Below are 8,706 nucleotides of genomic sequence, written 5' to 3' on the forward strand. Positions count from 1 at the left end.
ACCCTTGGCTGTAACAGTAATTGCCAGTGGTTCTTAGCAGTGACAGCCATTCTTGACTGTTACAGTAGCAACAGTTGGGCAACCTTGGTGATTGTAGCAGGGCATGGCAGTCTTGCTTAGCGAATGAAGGAGCATTTATAATTACTGACTATGTGCAAACCACTAAGGATACAAATAGAAAAGCAATGGCAGTCCTTGTTCTCAGTGAGCTCACATTCAAATTCAGACACAACACATACAGAAGGTTTCAACTGCAAGTCAGAAAGAAATGGCTAGGGTACAGTGACAAAGTAGATAGGTATTTATCTTTAGTGCCTTTGCCATGAGCAGCTAGGTGGTGCAGTGGATAGAACGCTGGGCTTAGAACCAGGAAGACTCATCTTTGTGAATTCAAATCTAGCCTCATACACTTACTAGCTGTGTGACCCTGGGCAAGTCACTTAACCCTGTTTGCCTCAGTTTCTTATCTGTAAAATAAGTTGGAGAAGGAAATGGTAAACCACTCCAGTATCTTTGCCAAGAAAACTCCAAAATGGGGTCACCAAGAGTCAGATGTGACTGAAATCATACAACAAAAGTGTCATTTCCATTGATAATACCATATCTGCTTTTGATATTCAGCAAGACTTTGGTGGTGAAAACGTTCTATTCTGGCTTCTGGTAACTGTGGTGGCTGGTAGGGTTGGAGATGCTGTTTTGTTTAGCATCCAGTGACAAGGGTTTCCCATTGTTTTTTCAGTGATAGTTACCCTCAGTTGTAGCAGGAGGTAGATGATTGCCCATCTTCAACATTGTACTTTGGCAACAGCTGTGGAATAGAAGTGAAGTGAAGCCTGAGATGGGTAGCCTTGGGAAGTCTCTTTTGTGAAGGGGCACCAATGGTAATGATTTTGTTCAGTTATTTCCATCCTGTCTGACTCTCTGTGACCCCATTTTGGATTTTTTGGGTTTTTTTTTTTTGGGGGGGGGGTAAAGATACTGCCATGGTTTGCCATTTCCTTTTCCAGCTCATTTTTCAGATGAGGAAACTGAGGCAAACAGGATTAAGTGGCTTGCCCAGGGTCATACAGCTAGCAAATATCTGAGGCCAGATCTGTATTCATGAAGATGAATCCTGAACTGAGCCCAGCCCCTTGAGAGCCTGAGGTTTTAGCCTCAAGGCAGCCACAACCAGCCGAAGGCTGGAGGGACTTCAGATCGCCAGCAGCTGTGGTGGTTTCCAGAATTATCAACACGTAGATGCTAAGGACAAAGTGAGAGGTCAGTGCAGTGTGGACTTTGGAAACCGGTAGTTTGGGAGTACAGTATGGCCTTTACCCCCTGGAGAAGAAGTCACTGAGGCACCGTGGCCATGCAGCCACCACCATGTGGCAGTTTCAGCTCCTGGCTTTCAGAATGCAGGGGGACCAAGTGACCAGTCTGAGGGGTAATTGCTCTTTCTTTAACCTGCTTGGATCTGGATCACTGTCTAGGGTGGAGGTCCTGGGGTGTGTGGCCAGTGTGCCAGAGCTTGTGGAGGCTTCAGAGGGGGCAACTCTGAACTAACAGTTAGTTAACTAACTGTTAGTTAACTAACTAACTAAAAACTAAAACCTCCAGCAGCTGAGAAAACCCCAGCAATTTGGGACAAAGCTCCCCTGTCTGGTAGGAGAGTCCTACTGTGGCAAAAAGCTCAAAAGTCAAGTAATTGAGTGGCAACATGAGCAAGTAGAGTAATCCAACTTTGCACTCCTAGTTTGGGGGAAAAAATCCTATTTATACTCCAAAGCATGGACCAGGAGGAAGACAACAAAGTCAGAACCCCTGCACCAAAAGCTTCCAAGAAAAATACGAGCTGGTTACAAGCCATAGAGGACCTTAAGAAGGATTTTGAAAACCAAATAAGAGAAGTGGAGGAATTGGGAAGAGAAATGAGAACAAGGCAAGAAAATAATGAAATGAGAGTCAACAGCCTGACTGAAGAAAAATAACACCTTCAAAAATACACTAACTCAAAGGGCAAAAGAGGCTCAAAAAAGCAATGAGGAGAAGAATGCCTTAAAAAGCCAATTTTGCCAGATGGAAAAAGAATCTCAAAAGCTCACTGAAGAGGATCATTCTTTCAGAATTAGATTGGAGCAAATGGAAGCTAGTGACTTTATGAGAAATCAAGATATTATTAAACAGATCCAAACAAATGGAAAACAAATGAAAAAATACAAAGATGAATCTTGCTGATCATAAACCTAGTGCTCTATCCAGTGCCATCCAGCTACCTAGGGCTAATGATAAGAGATGACATTTGTTGGTCAGATTACTTAAACTCCCTAGGCTTAATTTCTTTTTTTTTTCTTTTTTGCTTTTTCCAGGGCAGTTGGGGTTAAGTGATTTGCCCAAGGTCACATGGCTAGTTTTTTTGTGTGTGTGTGTTAAGTGTCTGAGGCTGGATTTGAACTCAGGTCCTCCTGACTCCAGGGCTGGTGCTCTATTCACTGTGCCACCTAGCCACCCCTAAGAATCAATTTCTTTATCTGTGAAATGAGGAGGTTGGGTTAGATGGCCCCTAAGGTCCCTTTTCACTTTCAATCTTTTATCTTATGATCACTTTAAGGACTTCAAAATACTTCATATACAGTACTTCCTTTGATCCTCATGATAGCCTTGTAAGGGAGGCTTTACTATTCCCATTTTCAACAAGAGGAAAATGAGGCTGAGAGAAGTAACTTCAACACAAGTCAGCAAACATCTAGCCCAGGGTCAGAGAGTCAGGAAGAATCTGAAGCAGAAATCAAATCTAGACCATTCTGACTCTTAAGTCTGGAACTCAGTCCATTGAACTACACAGCTGAAGGGTATCAGTAGTCAAACTTGCTTCTGAGAACGTGAAGGGAACTTTGGAAGTAACATAGCTTGAGGTCTCTCTATCATATCATTGGATAGATGAGGGAACTAAAGTCCAGCTAAGTTAAATGTGACCCAGAGTTACACAGTAAGTAGGAGAACTATGATTCAAACTAGATTCTATTACTCCAAAGTCAGTGTGCCTAAATGTTAACACACTGTAATATAATGCCAAGCAAAGGCAACTTCCCAAGGTTCAGAATACCAGCATAGGTGCTCTCCATTTTATTCAGTGACCAACCAAGAACAGAGAAGATCAAAACATGACATCATTCAAAATACAGCATTTACTAAGTGTGATTAAATAATCTCCAAGTACTACCCCACCCCAGGGCCTTCCATTCATTCAATCAATTACAAAATCCCTGTTCTAAATACTACTCCACCCCTAGGCTTTACCTTCATTTAGTCCACCACAAAGCCCCTCTTCTCAAATGGAGATTAGTTTCCAAACATAAGTAAAGTACATTCACTTGTTCAACCACAGAACACAAAAAGGTCAAAAGTTCCCCACCCCTGGATCACAATTGAATCTACCCCAGAGTTACTTCAAATTTAAGCACAGCACTTAATACCCAAATGGAGGTCTTTTCTTCATCTTGACACAAGGCAAGTTCTCAGCAATCTTAGTTCCTGGGGAGACAAGGCTTAGCAAGGCCACAAGATACATTGCCAATCCCTTCATTAATTCATACTCTGTCTGTAGAACAGTCCTAGAACCCCTGAAAACATTAGCAAAACCCTCTCCCAGGATTTCTGTAAACATACAACAAGAAAATCCTTCTTCAGGGCTTCTGAACCAACAGAAAGGTTCCCAGACCCCTGCAACAACAGCACTGTCCTTCACCAGTGGACAGTATTCACTCTGTCTGCAGGACAGTCTCCAGACCCCTGCAACGACAGCACTGTCCTTCACCAGTGGACAGTATTCACTCTGTCTGCAGGACAGACTCCAGACCCCTGCAACAACAGCACTGTCCTTCACCAGTGGACAGTATTCACTCTCTGTCTGCAGGACAGTCTCAGGAGCTCTTAGCCAACAGCCAGGTTCCAGGACTTCTTCAACAAAAGGACTGTCTTTCACCAGTGGACAAATCTGGCAAAACAACATCAAAACAGACAGACAAAGTACCAGCAAAACAGCCATGTCTCCTCAGTCCTTGGCAGCTCAGGGGGCAGGTCTCAAAAATCCAGGGCAATTCAAAGTGGCCCCCAGCAATTCTCTCAGTCTCTCTCTCTGCCTCCACGAGGGTGCTGCTTCCAAAAAGTTCTTCTGCCTCTCTCTTGTCTCTCCAAATCTATGTCACCAGCTCCTCCCCATTCAGGACTCTCTTTTCACATCAACTAGTCCATCCCACAGGTGGGATTAACAAGCTCTGGGCTTTAACACAATCAATTTGAAAACCAAGCTAATACAAGGGGATCTTTATATTCCATTACTATCACACACACCTGGGTTCTGATGTCTCCTATGAAGAGTCTAACATGCTACATAGGCAAGGAGAGTGCAAATGGAGAGAGCAGAGAAGGCAACCAGAGGAGGAATAGGCACCCATTCTCCATATTAGAAAGGAAATGGGACTGCGTGCCAGAATAGAAAGAAATATTGAAAATGAGCCTGTATTTCCAGCAAGGAGCTCAATAAGCAGGTACTAGCTCATATCAATCAATCCTTATTAAGCACCTACTGTGTGTTGGGCACTATGTGAAATGCTAGGGGCACAAAAAGAGGCAAAAGACAGTCCCTGCCCTCAAGAAGCTCACAATCTAATGGGGGAGACAATTAGCAAGCTATATATAGAAAAACATAGGAAATAATTAAAAGAGAAAAGGCACTAGAATGAAGAGGGTTTGGGAAATGCTTCCAGTAAAAATGAAATTTTAGTTGGGCCTTTTGGGGGGGGGCAATTAGGGTTAAGTGACTTGCCCAGGGTCACACAGCTGTATTTGAGCTCAAGTCCTCCTGACTCCAGGGCTGGGGCTCTATTGATTGCATCAACCAGCAATCCTTAGCTCTTAAAGGCAGGCAGGGAGGTCAGTAGGTAGAGCAGAAGACTGAGAGTTCCAGGCACAGAGGCTGCTGTTGGTGGGCCTTTTTTCTTCAAGAAGACTGACAGAGAAAATGTCCAGAGCTGAGACATGGAGTTCCAGGAAAACAAGATGGAGTCTTGTTCATCAGATAGCCAGAAGGCCAGTGATGCTCTAGCAAATATTCTGTGTAGTGGAGTAAGATGCAAGAAGATTGGAAAGGAGGAGAAGGCTAGGTTATCAGGGGCTTTGAATGTCAAACTGAATGTTTGTATTTGAACCTAGAGGCTATGGTGGGGAGGAGGGTGGGACCTCTTGGATTCTATTGCTGGGGTGTGTGAAATGACTGGACTTGCACTTTAGGAAATAAAGAGCTTTGATATGAAATCTAGAAGAATTTTAAAACTTTTTATAACTCTGTTGCTGAGTTGTTTTTCAATCATGTCTGACTTTTCATGAACCCATTTGGGGTTTTCATTTTTTTTTTGATGTGATTTTTAAAATTAAAATATAATATATTAAAAAAAATATCCACTCTGGCTCTCTCCTGGAAGGGGGGAAGGGGAAATTGTGGGGAGGGGCCAGCACTGCAACCTCCCCCCTACAACCACCTGGGCATGCCCTGCTACCCAGTCCCTCTTCCACCCCCTGACATCCAACAGGCTCTGACCTCCAGACAGACGGTTCAAAGTTACAAGTGCTTCAGGTCCTCCCTAGTGTTCTTCCATGTCTGCCCCCAATGCCATACATTGAAGCAGGCATCCCTTCATTTGTATTCAATCCTGTGATCCCTTGGTCTCATTCATATTGGGGAAAAGGGCTGGGGGCAGAGAGTGGAGTCTCTACTGGCCCGGGGGAAGGGGAAAAGGGGTAAAAAGGGTAGTGGGAGGAGGGAAGATGGGAGACAAGTGGGGTGCTGACACTGTGCCCAGACCTACATCCCTCACTGTGGTCGATCACTTTGGAATGAGTCCTCAACAGCTGGGTCAGTCAGCAGAGCATAGGGGTCACTCAACATGTTCAGCCCATCCAGGCTCAGAGGTTCCATTCGAAGCTCATCTTCCAGCCCCAGCCCCGATCCCAATCCAGCTGCTGCAAGCTCAAAGCCAGATACCCCTGCCAGAGCTGCTGCAATCTCCTTGGAGAAGACAGAGGGGGAATCCCCTGTGAGGATGATGGGCACTGGACCATGGAGGCACAGTGTGTCAGGTTCTGGTGGTTGAGGGCATGGGAGTCTTGTGAGCCGTTCCCCCTGCCCCCTGGCTCATCATTCCCGGAGAAGCCTGGCCCCTCAGAGAAGCTGGGAGGGTCCAGTGTCAGGCTGCCTGATGGACTCTCCATGCTGAATTGCTCTAGATTCCCCAAGCTGAAGTCTCCTGTGGGTGGGGCATATGATTGTTGCCCACTGGAGGCAAGCTGGTATGGTACCCCATAATGTGTTTGTCCACTGGGTGATTAGACTGGACAGGACTGGGGAGGTGGTGGTTGTTGCTGCAGCAGCTTTGTGACTGGTGGCTGGGTAGGCAGAAGCAGGCTAGGAGGGCTATAAGGGTAAGGGGGCAGTCGCTGGTCAACTGGCAGCTTACTGGTATCCAGGGGGACACCCTGAGTGATGGTAGACAAGGTGGGTGACATTGTTGGCGAGAACCGTTTGGGCAGCTGCTGCTGGGGCCGTCTGGCATCAGTTCCACCCACGGGCAGGCTCAAGGGACTGAGGGATACATGTCGGTGTCGGAGGGAGGCCCCAGGGGTGGGAGTGGGGTACAGGGGGGCACCCAGCACAGGGGATGAGGAAGACAAGGTGGAGGAAAGGGCTGAGGCACTGAGTGAAGGGTGGCCCAGGGAAGTAGCAGGCATAGTATGATGGGCAAAGGATGAGGCAGGCAGTGAAGGATGACTGTGGGAGCCCTGAAGCTGGGGTTGGGGGCTATTTAGGGAAGCCTGGAGGTTGGGATTACCAAGGGAAGACTGCAGGGATGGGTGGTTGAGAGGTGAATTGGGGCCTGATCCATCACAGCTGACACCCAGGCCCAGGCCCCCACTGATGCCCAGGTGGGTCATGGTGTGGGTCAAGTTGGAGGTACTGCTGCCTCCACCAGACTGGAATAGGCTGTCTCTTCTGGGTCAAGGGGTGTGGGCAGTGGCGAAGAGAAGTGTAGGTCGGTGAGGTCAGGCAGGGAGCCATTAGTATTCAGGGTAGGTGGAAGGAGGAGCACATTGGCAGGCTGGTCAGGGGATGGGAAGATGTTAATTCCAGGGACTTCACATGATGGAGGTCGGGCAGAAGAAGACAGCTTTTTAGGATCCCAGGGCTTCAACAAGTGCTTGTCGTTCAACAAGTTCTCTTCAACTGCAGGAACTTGAATGACAAAGACTTTTGAATCTGTTTCCCCATCTAGGAAACCACCCCGGCGGTTGGGCATGGCAGTGGGCGGTGTGGGGCCTGGGCATGTGTCCTCGGGATTGGGGTTCATCACACTTGTATGAAGGGCAGAGTCTGAGCTTGTGCTGTTGAGTGCAGATGGAAGTCGGAACAGCTGCCCCTTCTCTGTAGGGAAGTTACCCCAGGGCATTGTTCTTCTCCAGCTGGATTCAGGAGGGGGAGATAAGTAGGCTGGACTATGGGGAGAGCTGTCAATGTGACGGGGATAACGACGCATCATCCTTTGGGGATCCCGTTGTACCCGCTCCACCAGACCATGGTGCCGTGTATTCCGTGAATCCAGGGATGAATGGAGGGGGTTCTGGAACTCTGCCAGACTACAGCCAATCTGGTTAACATTGGGCAGAGAACCACCGTAATAGGGGCCCCGAGTATGAGCTAATCGAAGTTTCTGTGCCTGTAACCGGGTGGAGCCGATGTCCATCATCACTCCTCGAAGGCCGCAGTCTCTTTGGCCTGACGCTGCTTCTGCAGCGCGATCTTCTTGCTGAACTTGGGCGGGTTGGCCGCTGAGGCCGAGCTCGAACCCGAACCGGAGCCCGAGCCCGGCCCCGGCCCGTGTGCCCCCGAAGCCTCCATCTTCCCCCCTCTCCCCTCCCCAATCTCAGCCGCCACCGCCGCCGGCCCAGGGCCCGGATCCTCCCGCCTCCGCCGCAGCCGCTGCCGTCTCCTCGGCGAGCACCGCGAGCCCGACCCCCGCCGCGAGGGAGCCTGGGGTTTTCTTGACAAAGATACTGGAGTGGTTTGCTATTTTCTTCTCCAGTTTATTTTGCAGATGAGGAACTGAGGTAAACAGGGTTAAGTGACTTGTCCAGGGTCACACAGCTAGTAAGTATCTGAGGCCAGATCTGAACTCAACCTGTCTTCCTGACTTCAGGCTCAGGACCCTATCCATTGGGACACCTAGCTGCCCCTTGTAACTCTCCATTTTCCCCCTTTTGTTTTCTTTACTCCATCAGTTCCCATGATTTTTCTCATAGTAAAAATCTTTAGGAAATCCTCAAGGCACAGTGTGCCTTAGTGTAATGTAATGCCAGGGAAAGGCAACTTCCCAGGTTCAAAATACCAGCATAGGTGCTCTCTATTTTATTCAGTGACAAACCAAGAACAGAGAAGATCAAAACATGACATCATTCAAAATACAGCATTTACTAAGTGTGATTAAATAATCTCCAAGGACTACCCCACCCCAGGACTTTCCAATCATTCAATCAATTACAAAGTCCCTGTTCTAAATACTACTCCACCCCTAGGCTATACCTTCTTTTGGTCCACCACAAAACCCCTCTTCTCAAATGGAGATTATTTTCCAAACATAGGTAAAGTACCTTCATTTGTCAATCACAGAGCACAAT

General features: G+C 47.5%; 1 pseudogene; it reads right to left on the reverse strand.

Moving 5' to 3' along the window:
• Window positions 1-5,851: 5,851 nt before the first annotated feature.
• Window positions 5,852-7,930, reverse strand: LOC138162636 (CREB-regulated transcription coactivator 2 pseudogene; annotated as a pseudogene).
• Window positions 7,931-8,706: the final 776 nt, after the last annotated feature.

Source organism: Petaurus breviceps, unplaced genomic scaffold (genome assembly GCF_028583685.1).
Source record: "Petaurus breviceps papuanus isolate PSGF00001 unplaced genomic scaffold, PetGlider_PUasm1.0 120, whole genome shotgun sequence".
Classification (NCBI taxonomy): Eukaryota; Metazoa; Chordata; class Mammalia; order Diprotodontia; family Petauridae; genus Petaurus; species Petaurus breviceps.